Below are 24,084 nucleotides of genomic sequence, written 5' to 3' on the forward strand. Positions count from 1 at the left end.
GCGGGCCCAGCACCCCGCCCGGGACGCGCCGGGGCGCTGGCGGAGATCCCGCGCCGCCGGGACTCAGCCCTCGGCGGCCCGCGCGCGAGGTCCGGGCCGCCACCTCCCAGGTGGGCACCCGAGCGCGAGGTTGAGCCCAGGGTCAGGGCGGGCCCGCGCGGCTGGAGGCGGGGACCCATGTGAGCCGGCGCTCCCGCGGGGCTTGCCTAGCGGAGCGCAGGCGGGGCTGGGGTCGGGGAGGCTGACCCCCAAACCCTTCCTTTCTTCTGGCTCTGAGATCACCTAAGCTGTAGCCGGGCCGCCATGACAGGCCCCACCGTGCCGGGAGGCCAGGGGCCAGGGGCTAGGTTTGCCCCAGTCCTTCCCCCCACGTGCCTCTTCTTCCTTCCACTCCTGCAGCCTTAGACGGGGCGCGGGGAAAGGGGTGGATGAGGGAGCAGGGAGTACAATCCAAGCAGTATAGGAAACTACTGAGATGTTTCAGAATTCTTAGCAAGGCGTGAATAATCCTGAAGGTGTCGTGGGAATTAGGAAAAAATATTAATTTTCTTTAAATAAGAGCAGCCCTCATGTAGTGAATCCCCACTCTGCCTTGTCCTATTCCACCCTCGCAACAGCCTCACAAATTAGATGTTTACCCCATTTAACAGATAAGGAAAATGGGACTCAATAGCTTGTCCAACACAGCCTTCCCAATCAGTGCAGTTGAGGTTCCAATTCGGAAGATCCCATCTTAAAAACCCAGACTCTTTGAAATAGTACAGTAGTGCCCCCTTCTGTGATTTCGCTTTCCTCCATTTCAGTTACCTGTGGTCAACCTCCCTCTGGAATAGATGACCTTCCTTTTGAGATATAGTCAGAAAGTAGGTTCCTCTCAACGCACACCTCATTCACCTCACTTCATCTCATCAGGTAGGCATTTTATCATCTCACATCATCACAGGAAGAAGGGTGAGTACAGTTCCTTAAGATATTTTGAGAGAGACCACATTTATATAACCTTTATTATAATATATTGTTGTAATTGTTCTGTTTAATCATTAGTTATGATTGTTAATCTCTTATTGTGCCTAATTTATAAATTAAAATTTATCACAGATACGTATGTAGAGGAAAAAACATAGTATATATAGTATATAATATATGTATGTAAGATATATACATAATCAGTATAAGTGGTTCAGTCTGGTATTATCCATGGTTTCAGGTATCCACTGGGAGGGTCTCGAAACCTATTTCTGCAGATAAGGGTGGATTACTATAATTACATTATGCTCACCCTCTGAGGTACAGCAGTCCTGCTCTGAAATTCTGGGTGCTACTCTGTTTCTGCTCTTCCTGTAAGTTCCCTCACTGCAGTGCACGGGGGAGGATTTCCAAATGTTTTACACACTCGTTCTTTGACCAAATTAGGTAACACTTGTCCCTAGCATGTTTCCCCAGGTTTTCTTAACCTCCACAACCCCTGCCCAGGGAAAGGCAAACTTCCTCCTGAAGAAGTGGGCAAAACCCTTTCTTCCATACAGACAAACATAGAACACAGCACCAACCACTGCTAACAACCAGGGGTCACTAACTCCCAGCTTGTGAGGAAGCTGGGAGGACTCCACGGAAGGAAAATCTTTGGGTCAAAGAGCTTATGGAATCTAAGTTCTTCATTTTTCTGATGTTAAAATTAAGACCCAATAAAGAGCAGCATCAGTGCTGGTCACACGGTGGGCGTGGTCTCCAGGAGACTTTCTACAGTGCAATAGTCATGGAAGGACAAAATGGTAGCTCTCCTCAAGGATAAAATAATAGTACTCATCATGGTGAAAGTTAATATGTATTGATGCTGTGTGCCAGGCAAAGCCCTCACGCACATCCAGGTCCCTGAATATGGTATGGATTCTACATGTGGGTTTTAAGTGAGTTTCAGGTAAAAGCAGCCAGATTTATTGAGGCCATTCCAGCAAAATAAAAAAGAGGTTATGTATTTGCAGATAACTTGAACTAAAGACATGAAGAAACAACTCCTTCTCTTCCTCCTTTTTCCTCCTCCTCTTCTTTTTTCTTCTTCTTCCTCCTCCTCCCTCTTCTTTCTTCTTCATCCCTATATTCTTCCAAAACTCTTGGAGGCAACCACTTCTCCTCTAAAATGGTATACTTGGGGGGGGGGTGCTGGGTGGCTCAGTCATTTAAGCGTCTGCCTTCGGCTCAGGATCCCAGGATCCTGGGATCAAGTCCTGCATTGGGCTCCCTGCTCAGCAGGGGAGTCTACTTCTCCTTCTCCCTCTGCCCCTGTCTCTCTCACTCTCTCTCTCTCTTAAATAAATAAATAGAATATTTTTTAAAATGTAAAAAAATAAAAATAAAATAAAATGGAATACTCTGAGCATCTAACAGGAGGGTGAATCAGTGGTTAAAGTTTGTTCCAGCCCTGCTCCCAGCAACACCCTCTCCCCCTCCCCCCCCCCGTCACACACACACACACACACACACACACACACACACACACACACGCAGAGCAGACTGTCTTTTTGTCAGAGAAAAGGATAGGTGAAAACTGTTTATATCTTCAGAATCACTGGAAGTACTATTTCCCAATAGTGTGTCCTGCTTCAATTCCCAGTAGAAAGGTTTAACGTCAAGAAAGAGTATTCATTTGCTGGAATGAGATCTCAATCGTGTCTCCCCTCTCCAGGCATTTTCTTTTAGTGAAAGTCCAGAGAGTATCCATTTGCAGGCTTTATACTCCTTCTCTAACCCCCATGGCAAAAATTATAATACCCGCAGTTATCAGGGGCAAAAGCAAAAAGAACACGTCTCTGAGGAATGAGACCTAAGTAGTTGTGTCTTGTAGACTGGTATTAAATGTTGAATTTACATCTAGATACCTGGAGGCTCTATACCAAGAATTATTAGAATTAGCTCATTCACATTTTTGAAGCAAGCCAACAAAAGAACTAGTTTTTCTATCTAAAGGGTTTCCAAAAATGATTCTAAATAAAGAACTATGCAATATAAAAGCAGAATACTATCAGATCTAGTACAGTCTAAGAGAATACAGAGGCATTTTTTCATCAAAAAGGAAGTTATAAAGGGAAATTTTCCTTCCCATAATTGACGAAGATTTCTGAAACAATGAGGCAGATATGTTGGTGCCAAGATTTCTGTAACACTAAGATATCTTGGTACTAAGATTTCTGAAACACCAAGGCAGGTATCTTGGTACCAAAGACTGGATCCTCCCCTGAGTGGCAGTTGTCCTTTTTGACTTGAACCTGTAAAATTGCAAAGGAAGAAGTTTGTCTCTTGGCCCCTCCCCCACTTTGAGCATTGTCTGCCCCTTTGCACCTCTCTTTTCTGTCTCTCCCTAGGGATCCTAGCCTTTCTACTCTTCATGGAAAAGGTGTCCTCCCTGCTTTATTCTCTCCCTTCCCTTTCTCATCAAATCAAATTTCTTAACCCTTTATGTTAGGAAAGATAACATACATAAAGAAAAGAAGTTCACAGACAAAATTGTATGACGACTTATCACAAGGCCAACACTGATGTCAGGTCATGAATTGCAGTCAGTCCTCTAAAAGCCTCTCCCTCCAATCCAGATTTTCATGGTAATCAACTCATAGTTTAACCATAAGTATCCACCCCTAAAGCAGGATAAAGTAGGTTGTCCGGTTTTGACCTTTATATAAATGGAATCATACAGTATGACACTTTTGTGCTAGACTTGGTTCCCTTAAGGTTTTGTTTACAATATTCTTTTACAAGTAGCTGTAGCTCGATCATTCTTCTATTGTATGTAAATACCACAGTTTATTTATCATTCTACTGATAAGCATCTGGATGATTTCCAGCTTCTGACTATTCTTAATGCTGCTGTAAGGAACATTTTGTGCAAGTCTCTTGATGCACATGTGTATACGGTTCTGGATGGTATATAGGAGTGACATTGTGAGGTCAGGGTATGTGTATGTTCAGCGTTAGTAGATTCTGCCAATTCCTCAAATTAATTGTACCAATTTCACAACCAGCAGCATAAGTTTCCCCAGTTCTTCACATCCTTGAGGATTGGAATATTATTTGAATTTTCACAATAGACATTCTAGTTGAGTATGTAGCCATATCTCAGGTTGGAACTTGCCCTTTCTTGATGAATAATGAGGTTGAGGACTTTTTCAGGTGATTATTTGCCATTTGGACATCCTATTTTGATAAGTACCAATTCAAGTCTCTGCCCATTTTTATGTTGTCTGTCTTTTTCTTATTCTTTTATAGGAATTCTTCATATATTCTAGTTACCAGCTCTTAGTTAGGTTTTGTAAGTATTTTCCTCCATTCTGTGTCTTACATCTTATAACTAATTCTTAATGATATCTTTTGATAAATAGAAGTTCTTAAGTATTAAATAGCCAAATTTATTTTTTATGATTATTTGTTTATATACTGTTAGAAATTTTCCATATATATATTCCAGAAATTTATTGTTTTGCCTTCCACATTTAAATCTGTGATCCAACAAGATGGAATTTTTTTTTAAAGATTTTATGTATTTATTAGACACAGAGACAGCCAGCGAGAGAGGGGAGTGGGAGAGGAAGAAGGGGAGAGGGGGGTGGGAGAGGAAGAAGCAGGCTCATAGCGGAGGAGCCTGATGTGGGGCTCGATCCCAGAACGCTGGGATCACGCCCTGAGCAGAAGGCAGACGCTTAACTGCTGTGCCACCCAGGCGCCCCAACAAGATGGATATTTTTATTCTAGGGTATGAAAGTGTGAAGTTGTGAGGGCGTAAAGATTTTTTTTTTCCCATATAGATAGGTAATTTTTACAGCTTCATTCATTGAAAGGATTTTCCTTTCCTCACAACTTTTCAGTGCTTCTTTTGTCATAATTTAATTGTCTACGTGTCCATGGACCTTTTCTGGGCCCTCTCTTCTACTCCATTGGTTTATTTATCATTATTTATACCAAAATCACATTACCTTAATTATTACGATTTATAAAATTCTTAATATTCAGTAAAGCAAGGCATTTCATTTTCTTCCTCAATTTATTAATTTTAGAATTAGCTTCACAAGTTTTAAAAGAGCTGCTGGGATTTTGATTGGATTGCAATAAATCTATAAATTGGTTTAGAAAGAAATAATATTTTAAAAAAATGTTCCCAATCCATGAAATTGCTGTATCTTTCCATTTGGTTATATCTTTAATTTGTTGCGATGATGTTTTATGGTCTTCTGCATAGATATTTTACACATATTATTAGACATGTTCTTGATATATGATATTTTTACTACTTTGAATACCTTTTTAAAATTTTATTTTCTATGATTTGTTGTGATGAGAAAAACAACTGATTTTTGTGTATTGATCTGTTTATCCACATAATTACTTTCATGCATTAATTTTAAAAATTTAACTGAAAACATTTTTAAATTTTCAATATAAATGACCATATATTATTTATGCATAATGACAGTTTTATTTATGTCTTTCTGGTCTTCATATCTTTTATGTGTTTTCCAGCCTTACCACACTGCTTAGGGATTTGAGTACAATGTTGAATACGAGTGCGGATAGCACAGATTCTAGTTTTATTCTTGATCTTGAAGGAGTTGATATTAAATAAAATATTGTCATACCTTTGTCACAGATATTCTTTATAAGATAAGGGAGGAAGTTCCCCTCATACTGCTTTTTGCTAAAAAAAAAAAAAGTTGGGGAGTGGTGAGGTGGAGGAGGAGGGAAGAGAGAGAAGGGGAGAGAGAATCTCAAGCAAACTTCCTCCTGAGCTCAGAGCCCTACTCGGGGCTTGATCTCACAACCCTGAGATCATGACCTGAGCAGAAATCAAGAGGCAGACACTTAACCAACTGAGCCACCCAGGCACCCCTTACTAAAAATTTTTTATCAAAAGTGGATATTGAATATTATTAAACAACTTTTCTGTATCTACTGAGTTGATGGTTTTCCTCCTTAGTTCTATTAAACTAATGAATTATGTTTTTTAAATGGTAAACTAAACTTACATTCACAGTATAAACCTTGCTCCTTCTTGCTTATATATTTTTGATGTTTGATACTATTTTATTTATAGTTTTTGCAACTATGTTCATGAGTCAGATTGGTCTGCAGTTTTCTTTTCTCATTATATATATATATATATATATATATATATATATATATATATTTTAAAAGATTTTATTTATTTGACAGAGAGAGACAGCCAGTAAGAGAGGGAACACAAGCAGGGGGAGTGGGAGAGGAAGAAGCAGGCTCCCAGTAGAGCCGGGAGCCCGATGCAGGGCTCGATCCCAGGAGCCTGGGATCACATCTGAGCCGAAGGCAGATGGTTAACGACTGAGCCACCCAGGTGCCCCTCATAATATATACTTTTTAAGATTTTATTTATTTATTTGAGAGAGAGAGAGCAGGGGGAGGGGCAAAGGGAGAGGGACAAGCAGACTCCCCGCTGAGTGTGGAGCCAACTTGGGGCTAGATCCCAGGACCCCGAGGTCACGACCTGAGCTGAAGTCAGATACTAAACCGACTCAGCCACCCAGGCACTCCCCTGTGTGTGATATTTTTATGAGGTGCTGATATAGGGTAATGATGGCCTCAGAGATAGGAAATGGTTTTTGTTTTTCTTTCCTCAAAGAGTATATATAACATTGGTGTTATTGTTTCTTAATTATTGATATAATTTACTTGAATAATTTACATGTGACCCTTAGGTTTCCTTTGTGGGAAAATGTTCAGTAAATGACTTAATATCTTTAATAGTCATAAGGCTATTCTGAATACTTATTACTTCTCATATTGATTTTGACAACATTTTCTAGGAATCTATGTTGTTAATAAACAATGTAGAATAAAAATAAGCAATATAAACAATACAGTTGTTTATTTCTATTTTTCCTATTTTTCTCTTTCTACTTTCTTTGTTTTTATTTGCTGTTTGTTTTTTTCCCCTAAATTTTTGTCATTGATGTGTATAGTTCATTGATATTTAGCTTTTCATATTTTTTTAATATTTACATTTTCAGACATATATTTCCTTCTACGTATGACCATAGCTGTGTCCCTGAAGATTTAATAAGTTGTATTTTCATTATTTTTCATTTCAAAATGTTTATATTTCCATTGTGGTAGAGATTTTTATCGCTTTTTATTTTGTTCTTTTTCGAATATATAGCTTAATCACCTTGTTGTCACAGAATATACTCTACATGATTTCAGTCCTTTGAAATTTGCTGAAACCTGCTTTATGGCCCAGCTTATGGTCAATATTAATATTATGTGTGTGCTGGAAAAGAAGGCATTTTTTGCAGTCCTTGGATTTACTGTTATATATATAATATGTAGGTTAGCTCAAACATGTCAACCATGTTGTTTAAATTCTCTGTTTTTGTACTGATTTTTTGTATGTTCTATCATTTTCTGAGAGATGTCTTATTACAATCTCTCACTGTGAATTTTTAAATTTATGTTTACTCTGTATGTTCTATTGTTGCTGTTTTAAGGCTGTATTTCTAGAGGTTAGTTTTAGTATGTTGTTTTGCAAATTTAGAATGATTAAGTCTCCATGGTAAATCGAAGTAATTAATATTTTGAGATGGCCTCCTTCACTTCTAGTAACTTTTCTGCCTTCAAGTCTCTGTCTGATGTTAATAGTTTGGTTGACGTTTTATGGTACCTCTTTTTTCCATACTTTCTGTCAATTTTTTTGACTTCATATTTTGAAAGTGTCTTTGGTAAATAACATATGATTAGGGCTTTTTGTTCATTTGATTTTTATCCAATCACATGATCATGGGTCTTAAGTGAAACACTTAAACATTTTGGGTTAAATCTCTATCCCATTGAAAGCTATCTCCTTATCTATTTCTATGTTCCTTTAACCCTTTTTTACTTATCTTCTTTTGGACTATTTCATATTAATTAATCTTTCCTCTCTGTTTATCCATTTGTCCCATCAGATCCACTTTCCATCCTTTCCACCAGCTTTGGGCTGCAGGAAGGTCAATTTAATGGATGACATAAAAGTGCTTCCTTGTTCTCTGACTTCTGGTTGGTTTTTTTCAATGGAAGTCACCAGCAGGACATTGAACAGTGGGAAGAAAATGAAGTCGGGATATTTATTCTCTTTTTCCCTTATCTGCCAAGTTGCACAGTTGCTTTCCTTTATGCAGTTCACTGCTTGTGTAGGTGTTATGTGACCCTCTTCACAGGACTATATGGAAATTTCAAGCTGGGAGAATGAACAAATGCTGATACTCCAGCTGTTCCTATTGCTGTGAGTAACAAACTGTCCCTTGTCTCTGACCCAGAATTTTGTGTCTTCTGCCAGCATCCTTGAAACTACAGAATAAGTTTTCAGCTTGCAAGTCAGTCAAGTAAAATTTTAGACCCTTCACAGTTCTTGACACAATGGAGTTCTGTAGTATCTCCTTTCATTTGTATTTTGTTTTGTTTAAACTTGTACACATCTTTGTAAAGAGCTCCTTTATTAAACTCTCTTCAAATTACCCAGCTTGAATATACCATCTTTTTCCTGCTTTATTAAGTTGAAAGTAATTTACATTTTTACTATACTTTCTGTGATTATATCAGAGATTACAACATATATCCTTGATTAACCAGAGTATATTTATTTAATTTTGCCAACTTTCCAGGCAATGCAAGGATCTTAGAATACTTTATCTCTGTTTACACTCCTCTCAACTTTTATGCCACTATTTTGTATCTGAATCTCTGCCTGTGTTCACGTGTATTGTGTCTTCATAATGTATCATTAACATCATTTGGCACAGTCAGTACTCATTTGTGTTTATTCATGTATTTACCTTATTGTCAGTCTTCATTCTTTCTGAAATCATCGAACTTTAATCTACAGTTTCTTCTACTGTTGAGTCTCCTGGTGATTAATGATCTGTTTTGTTTGTCTGAAAATGTTTTTGTTTTACCTTTAGTTTTCTACATATAACAACTATATTATTGGGATATAGTTCACGTACCATATAATTTGCCACTTCTAAGTACAATTCATGGCTTTTAATATATACAAAGATTTGTGCAACCAACATTACAATCAATTTTAGTACGCTTTTATAACCCCAGAAAGAAACCATACCCGTTAGCAGTCACTCTGCATTTTACGCATGCAACCCAGGTAATCACTAATCTACTTTCTGTCTCTATAGATTTTCTTATTCTGAACATTTCATATAAAAGGAATCATACTAAATGTGGTCTTTTAGTCATGACTGGTTTCATTCACTTAGCATAAATTTTCAAGGTTCATACATGTGGCATGTATCAGTACTCCATTCCTTTTTTATTGAGAAATTATGTTTTATCATATGTATGTACATTTTGTTTATTCATTAATCAATTGACTGATATTTGGATTTTTTCACTTTTTGGCTTTTGTGAATAGTGCCACAGTTAACGTTTGTATACAACGTTTTCATTTCTCTTTGTAACTGCAGAGCCATATGATAACTCAATGTTTAATCACTTGAAGAACTGCCAGAATATTTCCCAAAGTGCCTGTATCATTTTATTTTCATACGAGCAACGTATAAGAGTTCCAATTTTTCCCCATTCTGATTAACACGTGTTATTATCTGTCTTTTCAGTATAGCCATTCCAGTAGGTGCCACGTAATACCTTGTTATGGTTTTGGTGAATTTGCATTTCCTAGAGGGCTAATGACGTTGAACAATCCTTCATGTGCTTATTGGCCATTTGTATATCTTCTTTGGAGATAGGTCAGATCCTTTCCCCACTTTTTAATTGAATTATTTGCCTTTTTATTATTAACTTATAAAAATTCTTTACATACAAGTTTGTTATATTTATGATTCGCAAATATTTTCTTCCATTTTGTGGGTGTCTTCATACTTTTTTGATGATATCTTTGAATCACAAAGTTTTCAATTTTGATAAAGTCTAGTTTATTTTTTTTGTTTGATACATGTGCTTTTGTTGTTTTATCTAAGAGGACCAAGGTCACAAAGATTTACTCTTATATTTTCTTCTAAGAGTTATAGAGTTCTTGCCTTTGTATTTAAGTAAGTCTATGGTACATTTTTATATATGCAATGAGAAAGGAGTCCAACTTTTTTCTCTTACATTTGTTTATCCAGTTATTTCCAGCGTCATTTATTGAAAAGACTAATTTTTTTCATTGATTTGTCTTGAGATCCTCATCAAAAATTAATTGACCATGAATATGAGGGTTTATTTCTGGACTTTCAGTTTTATTCCATTGATCTACATGTTTTTCTTATGCCACTACTACATTATTTTCATTATGATAGATTTGTAGTAAGTTTTGAAATTAGGAATTGTGAGTCCTCCAAACTTGTTCTTTTTAAAGATTTTTTAAGCTATTCTTGGTCCCTTGAATTTCCTTTTGAATTTTAAATCCAACTTGTCAGTTTCTACAAAGGAAACCAGCTGAGGTTTTCGTAGGGATTGCACTGAATCTGTGCTTCAAATTGGGGAGTATTGTCCTCTTAAAAATACTGAGTCTTTCAATCCATGAACATGGGATATATTTCCATTCATTTAGGTTTTCTTTGGTTTCTTTCAAACATGTTTTGTAGTTTTCAGATTATAAATGTTATGCTACTTTTCTTGAATTTATTACAAGTACTTTGTCTTTTTGGTGCTAATGTAAATGGAATTATTTTCTTAATTTCATTTTTGAATTGTTCATTCCTAGTTTATATAAATTAATTTTTGTATATTGATCTCATATCCTGCAACCTTGTGAAACTCATTTATTCTAATAGTTTTGGGGTGTTTTTTGTTGTTCTTAGTGGATTCCTTAGGATTTTCTACATACAAGATCATGTCATTTACAAATAGAGACAACTTAATTCTCATTTCCAATCTGGATATCTTTTATTTTGTCTTTCTTTTCTTTTTCTTCTACTTCCTCTTCTTCCCTCCTCCTCCTCCCTCTCCCCTGCCGGTGCCCCTCCCTGTCCCCTCCTCCTCTACCCCTCCCTTCTCTTCCTCTTCCTCGTCCTCCTCTTCTTCTTCTCCTTCTCCTCCTCCTTCTTCTTTTTTTAACCTAATTGCCCTGACTAGAACCTCTAGTATAATGTTGAATAGAAGTAGTGAGAACAAATATCCATGTCTTGTTTATTATCTTAAGGGAGAAATATTCAATCTTTTAGCCTTAACTACTATGTTAGCTGTTGGTTGTTGTGCCTTTTATCAATTGAAAAAGTTAACTTCCATTTCTACTTTTTGAGTGTTTTTATTATGAAGAAGAAGCATAGGATTTTGTTTAAGTTGCTTTTCTGCTCAACTTCCTATTTAAAGGGTATCACATTGGCTATAGAATTCTTGGTTGGCACTACTTTCTTACAACACTTTGAATGTATCCGTCCATTGCTCCAGCTTAATTATTTATATTGAGAAATTGACTCAGTCAAATTGTCATTTATTTTAAAAGTAATTTGACTTCTATCCACCCTCCCCCTTACTCTTAAGATTTTCTTTTGGTCTGGGTTTTTAGCAATTTCACTGTGATGTACTTCGGCGAGGATTTCCTTTTATTTATTTCTCTTGCAGTTCGTAAGTGGTCTTGAATTTGTGACATAATATTTTTTATCAATTTGGAAATGTTTCCAGACATTTTCTCTGTAAACAGTACTTCCTCCTCTCTCTCTTTTCTCCATTTCTGGGATTCTAATTGTACATATCTTAGACCTTATCATGGTGCCCTCCTTGTCTTTTATTTATTTTTTTTAAGATTTTTAATTTATTTATTTGACAGAGATAGCCACAAGCAGGGAGAGTGGGAGAGGAAGAAGCAGGCTCCCAGCGGAGGAGCCCGATGTTGGACTCGATCCGGGAAAGCCGGGATCACGCCCTGAGCCGAAGGCAGACTCCTAACGACTGCGTTACCCAGGCGTCCTTCTCCTTGTCTTTTAACATTTATTATGTATTACCAACTTTTTTATTTCCCCATGCTTCCATCTAGGTTTTTTTTTCCTGATAGCTGAGTCCAAGATATTAATGAACTCATCCATTCATACATAATTTTGGTTATCCTATTTTTGTTTCTAAATATCTGCTGCAATTCTCAATCTTGTCTCTTACCTCCTTGAAAATAATATGTGTTATTTGGAATATGTTTGATAATGCCCATATTTGAAGGCCCTGTTTCCCGATTGTGTGCTATTTCTATTATATTTTATTCATGCCTTAATGTCTCTTTGTGCAGCTGGTTATTTACTTTTATTGCTTCCCTGACACTGATGTGCAAAATAACTTTTAGAAATAATTGAAGGCCTAGGATGATGCTAGTAGCTTCATTTATTTTTTTTAATTTTTTTAAAAAATTTTATTTATTTATTTATTTATTTGAGAGAAAAAAAGAGACATGAGTTGGGGTTGGGGGGAGAGGGGTATTCCATTAGAATATTCCATTAGAATATTTGGGAATCTTGTCTGCAAATTTTTCAGGAAGCTGAAGAAAATAAGAGGGGTATCATTCTGGGGCCTCCCTTGTACTTGATATCCCAGGTGCCATCTCTCTATACATGTATGAAGAAAGAAAGTCTGTCTTCCTGTTGGAGAGATTGCCCCATCTGGCTATTAGAGCCCAAGAACATCAAATATTTGAATCTTTCCCCCTTCTCATTCTGATTCCATGTGGCTACCTGGTTAAACCATGTCAAGTAGTCAGTTTGTTTGACAGTTGCATCTTCAGTATAAATAAGTTCCTATTCTGATTTTATATATCAGTGTTAGTGATATGGTCATATTTACTAGTCCAATCAATTTCAGGTCATTTCTGCAAAGTAGACGACTAGACTTAGGGCTGTGGTGAATTTAGACTCTAGGACTATTAGCTCCGTGGAGGCAGGGACTATATTGATCTTGTTCGTCACTCTCTGTTTTAAAGTGCCTGGTCCTGAGTTGGCTTTTAATATATCTGAACGAATGAAAATTCTGTCTTCTTAGGCTACTGAGAAGTAACCACTCAATTGACGTCTCTCATGGTGGCATCACTCGTATCACACAGGATTTCTTTTGAACTTCTTGGTAAGCTGTGACAGTCTCATTTTGTAGATGTTAAAACCAAGAATTAAAGTAGTTAAACAAGTTTCCTGTCCTCACAAAGCTAAAGAACGACTGTGGAAACTTGATGTAGAGAAGAACAAAGCCCATACCCTTTCTGTTACATCATGGAGCCCATAGGAATAAATCAAACCGAATAAATCAGAGATCACAGCTAAGCTGGAGCCATCAGGTAAAGCTTCTTGGAAAATATTTCATTTGAACTAGGACTTAAAGATTGTTCAGTACTTCGGCCTATAGACAGGAGACATAATATGAGCAAAGGTAAAGGGGCAAGTTATGGAATGTTATACTGGGGAAACATGAAGTAATAAAATTCAACTTCAGTGTGTAAGCTAAGAGTCATAGGATGATGGGAAATGAATCTAGAGAAGTGTGATACATCATTAAGTTCTGGAATATCAGATAAAGGAATTTGAACATCCTTCTAAAAGTAATCAGAAGCAAACAAAGCTTTTTAAAGAAGGTAATGGAACATGAGTAAAGCCATGCTTCAGAATGATGATTCAAGTTGACCTGTTTCTCAATTGGAAGTTAGGGGACTAGTTAAGATGTTTTTAAAAATAATGCATGTGATGATGGTAAGGATGGGACAGTAAGAGGGGAGACAGAGGATTCAAAGAGCTCAGCTCAGTATGAAGACAACATAGGTAGGGGTATTGAGTGAGCATTAACAGAAAAAGAGGAGTTAAACTGATGATGTAGGAAGACCGTGTGTGGGTTTTGTAGGCACTACGTTTGTATTGCTTGTAGTATATCCAAATGTAGGTGATGAGCAAGAAGTTGGAATATGAGCCTGTAGCTTGAAAAGTCTCAGCTAGAGTCAACTATTTGGGATTCTTCTTCAGGGAGGCAGTGATCGAAATCACAGGGTAAATGAGATTATCAGAGGCAAGGGTACAAAAAGTTAAGAGTGAAGACTTGAACTAACCTCAGTCAGGAACATTTCGGGTGCAGAAGGAGGAAGAAGAAGCCTCAAAGTAGACAGAGAAGGCGCGGTCAAAGAGGTAGGTAGTTATTACTTCCCTCAGGGGGTTATTTCTGCTGGTTTCAAGACTGAGAACTACTGTCTTAGTTTAATGATAGAAAATGATGAAAATAGCTAGGAGGAAGTAAGTTGGTAAATATGGATTAGGCCAAGGCAAATTTGATGAGCTGAATAGAATTTTTTTGTGGCCATTTACTAAAAAAAAAATTTCTTTACAATGCTACTTCGAAACTGCCTTATTTTCCCAAACTTTCTCCCGCTATTTTGAATAAAAATAATAGGCAATACTAATGGATAATGGATTCCTAGCAAATTCTTAAACCATTCAGGAATATTCCTCTAAGCCAGGTTTTGATTCAAATGTGAATTGAATTACTAGCAATTGATGTTATAGCAGACTTTGAAATGAAAGTAGTCAATTGAATGACTTTATCTCAGCTATTAATATACTCTTTTTCTAATATTTTGTCTCTGAAATGCTAATCTCTCTTTGCCCTCTGGTTTCCTATCTTCAGTAAGTTAGATAATGTCATTTTACTTTTTAAAACTTCCAATTTGACATAAATAACATTTGCTTCTCTTTCATAATGCTAAAGCCACAGAAATACTATTCTATCTTCGGATATTTTTGGTTGATAAGCACACAACATATTTCCACTCCTTCAGTATGCAATGCTTTTATAGAAGCAAACAAAAAGTGAAAAAATATCTCTATTATTCAGGATCAAAACTTGTTTGCTCCGTCTTAAGGCTGTGCATATTTCATAGCTTTCTGAACATTTTTTGCTAATTTAGTCTAGTTCTTTTTGAATAATAAAGGCTTTGGAAAATTGCTTTTTAATTGCAGAAAGAATTTTTCTTAAATTAATCTTTATTATTTCAACTGGTATGAGAAACTGAAAAGAATCTGTAAAAATGTGTAGACCATTTAGAAATTGTAATCTCTGTGTTTATTTGTTGTCATTTTTAAAGAACATTCTGATTGGCAAAAAATAAAAGGAATCGATGTCATAGTAAATATATTAGGAGAAGACAACTAGAATAAAAAATGTTTTAAAAGATGGGAAACACCCAATGGCAGTTTAACAGAGTGGTTTCCAGAGTCTAATAATTCATTATTGCAAGGTGAAAATATCAAGCCTCCTATTTGTAATTATTTTTTATCTAAAAAATAGAAAATAAGTTCAGCTGTACTAATCTTTACTATATATTTACACTGGCACCCTCACTGCCTGTGTATATCAGGAAGGCATGGATCATACACTGTGTATATGGTATGCCAATGGCATATTGTATCATCCAAAGCTCTTTAAGAATTCCTCCATCACTCTTGGGTTGCCTTTCAGTATTTTGCAATGTGTCGCAATTTCCTTGTTCTGTTAAGCGAATTTTCAAATTTATTATTCTAGGTATCATAACCTTTAAGTATTTTATAATGAGGAAGACAACAACCATGATCATTTTGTCATGCAAAGAAGTTCACTGGTTATCTTGTTGAGGTACTTGAAACGGTTGTTGAATTAAAAGGTAGGTTACACATTTTTCTCTTACAAGTTAGATAAGTGCTCCAAATTTGCTGAACTTTGCTGCCATGGTAAGTGGGCCTCAATAGAATGTTACCTTGTAGATATTTTTTGAAAAAAGAAATATTTTAATTCATCCCATCAAGATTAAGTTGATGTTTTAATAATGAGTGATTCACTGTTTCTCATTAATATTAATATAGCAAAAGCATTTTAAAAATGAATCTTCAGAGATGTTTCCATTGTTATGTGATTTTGCTGCATTTTAACAGCAGATGTAAATATGTCTTCTATAAATACTCTCATAACAGCTTCTTAATTTTAAAAAATAACTAACTTTGTAATCTGTTAAAAAATCTTGTATATGATGATTTCAGTGGATCTTGAGCACAATGCTAAAAGTATATCAGTCCAGCAGCCTCTGATTAGGTTTCAAAAACAAATGATTGATGCCCAAGAAGGTACCAAGTTGCTGAATTTCAACAAAATGTTTGCATAATTGGTATGCAACTGAAGAATGAGTATCAGAGTTTCCTAAGTGCTTCCCTTGATGTACTTATTCCATTGGAATATACAGATTTTTTTGTGGAGTATCTCTTTCATCTATGTTAGTCCTTAAACCCATGCTTAAAAAGCTGAAATTTTAATTCTCAGATCACTAAATGTAAAAATAAGACTTTATAGAAATTAAGCATATTCACTTATATTGTTTTCACTAAAAACAGTTATCAATAAGTTTATTAAGAATAAATGTTTTATAGGGGTGCCTGGATAGCTCAGTCAGTTAAGCATCCAACTCTTGGTTTTGGCCCAGGTCATGATCTCAGGGTCATGAGATTGAGCCCCAAGTCAGCTCTGAGCTCAGCACAGAGTCTGCTTAAGAGTCTTTCCTCTCCCTCCCCCTCTGTTCTTCCCCCTGCTCTCTCTCTTTCTCTCTCTAAAGTAAATAAATAAAATATTTTTTAAAAAAAGAATGAACAGTTTATATATCATTAATAACTTTAAAAAATATTTAAACATTATTTCATCTTTAATCTAGCCTTTAACTTATCTATTTATATAACTGTTGTATTTCATACAATATTTTTTTTATAAATTAATACACATCTATGGGATACACACAATTTTTTCAGTGTTAAGGATTTACTACTGGGGTGCCTGCGTGGCTCAGTTGGTTAATCATCTACCTTCGGCTCAGGTCATGATCCCAGGGTCCTGGGATTGAGCCCCATATTGGGCTCCCTGCTCAGCAGGGAGTCGCTTCTCCCTCTCCCTCTGTGCTCTCTCTCTCTTAAATCAATAAATAAAATCTTTTTTTAAAAAAGGGTTTACTATTAAAATAGTTTACAGTTCACTAAATCAATAAACTAGATTGAACAAAATAAAATGTTTTTCTATGAGAATAATAATTGTATTGAAGAGTAAAAAGTACCTTAGTATCTGTTACCATATAAGCACCAATGAGAGCTATATTATTACTTTTATGGGCCCTATGCACTTTTGCCCTCATGGGCCTCTTCTTCCACAAAAAAATATTTAAGATTTTATGACTGCATTGGTATAAAGATAAATATATTTATATGACTCATTTTCTCTAACCTAAAAGTTCATTTTTTCTTCTAATTTTAAGATAAATTAGAACATTTTTATAAGCCCCTGAAAGTACTGAGGGCCCTAGGTCTTGTGCCACATTGATAGGTTGGCCTTGGCACCAACACAGTAGCAGAGGAAATAAAGCTTCTCATATTTAGATTTTAGTTGCAGAACCAGTCGTCTATTAGTTGCAAAATAGACACACATAAGGAACAGTTATACTTTTAGAGGAAGAGCTAATGCACCACAGTGTATGTGTTTTCTCCAAATAGTCCCTCAGGCCTGAAGTCTTCCTGTTTGAAAGATGGTGGGTTCCTCAGAACAGCAGCTAGGACGAGAGAAAGGAGGGAAGACGGACCTGAAGCTACAACCTAGGAGCAGGTAGACGATGAAGGCAGGTTGCATACAGTACGACCGAATTGATCAAGCAGCAAGCGAGGGGTCCCGTCTTCAATCAGATTAAACCCTGAACTCCTTCCCGTGGCCCACAGGTCTGACCCAGCCCATTCTTTCTTGTCTCATCTTATCCCACATTGCTTCTTTGCTTCATGCTGGCCTTTCTACTGTCCTCAAACACAAGCATGCCAGCTCACTCCAGCCTAAAGGTCTCTGCTGACACACTTTTCCCTACGTGACGTTCAAGCTACTCACTTGTGTCATTTAGGCCTCTGCTGCGTGTCACCTCCCCAGACAGTCTTTTCTAGTCACCCCTTTCCTCCCTACTCTGTTGTATCATCCTGTTGTATTTTCTTCCTCGTACTTAACCTCTGTCTGAATCTGTTTTGATCACTTATTCATTTTGTTGTCTACCACCCTAAATGGAATATAAGCTCCATGGTTGCAAAGGACAAGTCTGTCTGGATTACCTGTAGCCGATCCATGCCTAGAATAATGCCTAGCGTTCAAGAAATACTTATTGAATGAATCAGTTGAGCTCAATTTAACAGCTACCCCAATCCTTCCCTCCTCTACTCAAGCAGCTCAATTCATAGCACTGTCTTGATGTGACCTTTCCTTTTCAGGAATGTCATCTTTTTAGAAACTCAACACCTACTTTAACGTAATGTATCTGAAAACAACAATAATAACAGATATCGGATAGCGGAGTATACAACTCGGCAGCTGAGAAAAACCTCCCCAAACATCTTAAATACTCGTATGTCTTGGTGCTAATATACTTCACTTCACATGAGTATGTATCACACAATTATTAGCTAATGGAAACTCCCTGTTGTTACATAAGACATCTTGTGCTATGTCTATAACGTAGGTGACAATTTGGGTGAAATGACATAACGCAGACAGCGTGTCCAGTGATCGTGTATCTGTTTCTCACAGTGGAGGCAACAGCAGACCATGCAATGCCTCATGTTTAAATGTGATCTAGCATCACTTTAGGCCCTCTTTCTCCAGCCATCTAGAGCTGTTCCCAAGCAGCAAAGTTTTTAAGTGTTTCATCGCCTACTTTCATTCCCTCTGGGACAGTTGGGGTAAGCTTACTGTCGAACGGTCACAAATTGGTAATACTCAGCTTTAAAGTTAAACTATGGCAGACGATTTTCTTTTTTTAAAAAAGATTTTATTTATTTATTCGACAGAGATAGAGACAGCCAGTGAGAGAGGGAACACAAGCAGGGGGAGTGGGAGAGGAAGAAGCAGGCTCCCAGCGGAGGAGCCTGATGTGGGGCTCTATCCCAGAATGCTGGGACCACACCCTGAGCCGAAGGCAGACGCTTAACCGCTGTGCCACCCAGGCGCCCCGGCAGATGATTTTCAGGTCCCCCGCCTCCCATCCCCAAACACTGATTTTGACTTCAGTCATGAGTTCTTCTGGAATCTCTTCAATTTTCTGTTCTTCCTGAACAGACAGTATTACCCTCCATCCCCACACAAACTCACAAACCGATCAACCAGGAAGTATTTATTTACTGTTGATGGTGCGCTCAGTGGATCAGAGCTTTGTGGATATGGAGGTGAAGTGTAAAAAAAAAGTCATTGCTGTTCTTAGAGAACTAAAGTATGGATAAGAGACAAAATTACTAGGCATAAAAAAGCATTGATGGACTTATTGTGTTGATCATTTCACAATATATACATATATTGAATCATTATGTAGTACACCTGAAACTAATATAATGTTATATGTCAATTATGTCTCTTCTCTCACTATATATATCTATATATTATATATATATTGTTTATGTATATATATTTATGTATATGTGTGTGTATATATATATATATATATATATATATGAATAATGGTAAAATAAAGTAAAAGCAACAACAACAGCAACACAAAGCACTGAATCTTAGAGGATAAAATACAAGTACAGGAAGTGGACCTAGCACTCATTCTCCAAGTAAGAGAGAAGGGCATTTCAGGCAAATGGATAAAAGGCATAAAGAAAGGATGAATATGGCTTGTTTGTGGATTTTGAGGAGACTGATTAAAATGGACTCTATGTTAGGGGGAAAAAAGTGGGAAATGCGGTTAGTTAGCGAATGAGAACGTATCATCAAGACATTGAATGCTAGACAGAAGCATTTAGATTTGTTTGAGCGGAAAACTTGGAATTATATTTACTCTCATCTTTCTCCTCATGTCCCAAATTTGTAGAGAAAATAAAAGACTTCTTTTTGTTGAATAATTCCTTCCTGGAAGTCTTCTATTTGTAGTAATGACAGTCAAAACCCTCTGAAGGTATGTTAAGAATAGTGGCTGAAACCTCAAGCTGGGATTTTTAGCATTTATATGTTTTTTTCATAAGGTCCTTTTGCTATTTTTAAACTTAAATAATTTGGTTTGGAGGAATGAGAGAAATGATCTTTAATGAGAGGTGACTTTTTTCTGTCAGCAAATGGATTTTTCACTTCAGCTAGTCTTAGGACACACTTTCTTAACTATCATAAGCTGTTTTTGGTTTGTCTCAGGATCTGGAATAAGAATATATTAAATTCAGCTAGGTAATACATGCCCTAAATTTTGGTATTTTTTAATATAAGTCTTATTTCTATCACCTTCTGACCTAAATTATTATTAAAGGAAAGAAGAAAATTTGTGGAGCATGTATTATGAACCAGTGCTTTGGTCAGGATGGACTAAGATAAATTGCTGTGAAAAATTTACTTTCAAGTCCCAGTAGTTTAACAAAATAAGGATTTATTTCCATGATGGGTTGGCAGGGGTCCTGTTCTGATAGTTGCTCAGAGACCCAGGCTGACAGAAACTTCATCATTTGCAGTCATGCCATCTGGAACACATGGTCTCCCTGCTCCTAGCATCAGGGAAAGAGAGCATGGAAAATGGCACACTGGCTCTTATGTGCTGTGATCCATTGGCCAAAACTAGGCACATGGCTCCACCCAAGTGTGAGGAGTCTGGGAAATACAGTCCTCCAAGTATCTAGGACAGGTAGGAGAACCAGAATCTGGTGGGCACTCACTCTAAGTTCTGCGGTGACCAGGCAGGGAGCCAATGTGTTTCATATGTCTTATTTAATCTTCAGGAAAGTTTGAAGGAGTAATATTGTCCTTATTTTTGCAGATGAAGAAAACCAAAGTAGTGCGGTGAGGTAAAAAAAAGATTTGGGTCAGAAGTCCTGGGTTGGAACCTCAGCTCTGTTATATACATATTGAATTGTAAGACAGATCAGCTAACATCTCACTCCTTCTGCACAGTGAACGTGTGCATCACAAATGGATGGTCCTCCCAACCTGTGGCTATCTTCCTGTAGCAATCTGGGCTATTCTGTCATCACAGTTCCTGTATTGTAACTACTGCTGTAGTGATCAATTTCTTCAGGGAAAGGGCTGTTCTTATTCACAGTTTTACTCCTTGTGCCATGTCCAGTAGCTGGCACCTGGCAACTGCTTCATATGTATTGAGGGAATAAATTTACTTAACTTCTGGTCGTCTGTTGATTTCAGATGTAGATGAAAATGGAAATGTTGATAATGACACAAAGTACTTGCCATATTCCAGCAAAGTATAGCCCAATAGAAGTAGTTTTTACAGATTCCTTGTTTTTTTTTTTAAATCTTTAACAAAATTACTTAATGTTGCATAGTAGTAGACTGTATATAAAACTCACAGCCATGTTTTCTATTAATTTCCTAAGGCTACTGTACAAAGTGCCACAAACTGTGTGGCTTACAACAACAGCAATATACTGTCTCAGGGTTCTGGAGGCTAGAAGTCCACAGAAATGAGGGAGGATCTGAGTACCATGAGGGAGAATCCGTCCCATGCCTCTCTTCCTGCTTCTGGCGATGGCTGGCAATCCTTGCCATTCCTTGGTTTGTAGAGGCAATGTTACAATCTCTGCCTGATTCACTGACCTTTTCCCTGTGCTTCTCTCCTCTCTTCTTGTAAGGATACCAGTCATACCATATTAGGCCCCATCCTGATGATCTCATCTTAACTTGGTTACACCTGCGAAGACCATTTTGAGGGGGACCTGCGTGGTCAGTCAGTTAAGCATCTGCCTTCGGCTCAGGTCATGATCCTGAGTCCAGTTCTTTGCTCAGCAGGTAGCCTGCTACTCCTTCTCCCTCTGCCTGCCACTCTTCCTACTTGTGCTCTCTCTCTCTCTGTCAAATAAATACATAAAATCTTTAAAAAAAAAAACAAAAACAAAGACCCTGTTTTGAAAATGAGGTCCCATTCAAGGTACTGGGGATTAGGACTTCAACATACCTTTTTAGGGGACACAGTTCAACCCATAACAACTATGAGTAGTATTTTTTAAATAAAAATCTAGATTTCTACTTCTCTTGAAAAATCAGAAGATCTTGAAAGAGAGCATCTGCCTTTCCCCATGGATCAATCCGTTGTCACTAGCAGATATCTTTCCCTTTCTCTGGGGCCTGTGCTCTCCAGTTTGCCACACTCCCCACTGATCACTGATGCCTCCATGGCCAGGTTTCATCTTTAGTACTGAATATGAATTATGACAGCATCAGAATGCCAGAATTCTTATACTCAGCCCTCTTTATCTACTATATTACCTCTCTGACCTTGATGATTTATGATCTTGTAACTCCTGTTATGAAAACAATTCAGCTCTACCAATAGAGACAAAAGTTTACTAAATTCATTTCATTGTACAGTCTTTCTTTAAGACTCACAATATCATTTGCTACCAAAAATAATTTCTTCATGACAAATTGTTTCAGAATGACTTATTTAAGGAGTCTGGAATATAATCAGATATAGCCCACGAGAAATGAAAAGATGGTGTCAAAGGAGAAAAGAAGGTCAATAATCACTTTTCAACAAAAGCAGCTGAAATGATGCTGGCAATAATTAAAAGGAAGAGACATAGACAATGAATTGTATTATGTGACCCACCCACAGGCAAGATAAAAGGATGCTGTGTTCAGAAAAAAAAGATTTTAATACAATTAAAAGTCCTAACAGTCAACTTTTAAGAAATACACAAAGAGAATTTATAAGTGAGCAAAGAAAAATCCCTGAGGGAACTCATGAAATGAGGGTAAAATGTTAATTCTTTCTCGAAATTGTTGTTTTATTTATTACTAAATAGAAAGTGGTAATTCTACGAAGCATTCAAGGACAATGGACTTAACAAAAGGGAGCAACAATAGATCTTTAGACCTAAATAGACATGATTCTCTGTGCCTCAATCATTACATTTTGTGTTTAAGACTCATTTCATTTTTATTTTTCACTTCCTCCACTGAATTCAAACCTGCTTCTCCTTGTGGATTCCCCGAGTTAAAAAAAACAACAACCCTGTTTTCTGGTCCTCTTAGCCAAGAATATCCCTGCATGCCTCATTTTTTACCCTTAACCACATTCAGTCAGGTATCTGCTCCTGTCATTTTTTTACCTCCTAAGTATATTGGGAGAAATCTCTCTCCTTTTTTCTGTCCTCACTGGCCCCACCTTCATGAGGTCCTCTCTACCACACACCTTTTACAAAACTGAGCTAGGAATAATCAGATGAATACATTAATGTAGGGCCTTATCATCGTCCACCTGGACTATTGTGCTTCCTGGAAATGGATCTCCCTACCACACACCTCCCCCATTTTCTATCTTTTTTCCATACCCACACTGTGGCCATTCACACTTCAGTGTCCTATGTAAAAATGCCCTCTACTCAAATGCATTTACAGCCTCCCTTTTCACCTTCTGTTACTCATTCCTCAACTCCATTGCACTTTGCTCTGTGGGGTTGTCCCGGTAGGTAGTTTCCTTTCTTCTGTGCTTTTCTAGTGCCTCTCTCTTTATGTCTCAATGTACTTGCTCCTCCAACCAGGGCCCAGAGGTCAGCAGTCTCCTTCGCCTGGGAGCTTCTGAGACGTGCAGAATCTTGGGCTCCACCCCAGACGTACTGAGTCACAACCTACATTTTAAGGGGATCTCCAGCTGATTCTTATGCACATACAAGTTGGAGCAGTGTGGCTAGCGATGTTATTAGAGGTTTGGAGTTCTGTCATTTATATTGAATTCTTTAGCTCCTCTAGGTGAGAGCTACACATTTCATTTTTGTATCCCCTAACAAAGTGACAGTGTCTGCTGTTCACTTACAGTATATAAAGGAGGGGAAGAGGAAATGGGAACAGATGGTTTAGTGGTCACCCAAGTAGTAGTGGCAAAACCAGGGCTCCCTGGCATTTATGTATCAGATCCTTTCTACCACCCATGCTGTGCCCCTTAAAGCATCTTTCTTCTCTATTCTAAACCTAAAGATGTTGGGAGACACCCTTACAGTCACAAGGCTATTGTAAGTGGGAAAGAGGATTCCAGAACACAAGTTTTTCTCTTGACACTTGAGGATCTTTACACTGTGTCATTTGGCCTCTGTCAGAAGAACAAATGTGGAACACATTCATTGAACTTCTGTTCTCTCAAGTCAAGTT

At 37.3% G+C, this 24,084-nt stretch overlaps 1 long non-coding RNA gene across 2 annotated transcripts in view; it reads left to right on the top strand.

Annotated features, from left to right (window-relative positions):
* Positions 1-24,084, top strand: part of LOC117801089 — a 58,704-nt gene continuing 34,620 nt past the window's right edge. Inside the window, exons 1-4 of one of the 2 annotated variants that reach the window (XR_004623479.1) lie at positions 1-110; positions 804-912; positions 12,973-13,053; positions 15,487-15,604. This is a non-coding gene — a long non-coding RNA (uncharacterized LOC117801089). Of the gene's footprint in view, positions 111-200; positions 913-12,972; positions 13,054-15,486; positions 15,605-24,084 lie in introns of those variants that run through there. The other variant, XR_004623480.1, reaches the window with a different exon arrangement.

The sequence above is a fragment of the Ailuropoda melanoleuca genome, chromosome 2 (genome assembly GCF_002007445.2).
Source record: "Ailuropoda melanoleuca isolate Jingjing chromosome 2, ASM200744v2, whole genome shotgun sequence".
Taxonomy (NCBI): Eukaryota; Metazoa; Chordata; class Mammalia; order Carnivora; family Ursidae; genus Ailuropoda; species Ailuropoda melanoleuca.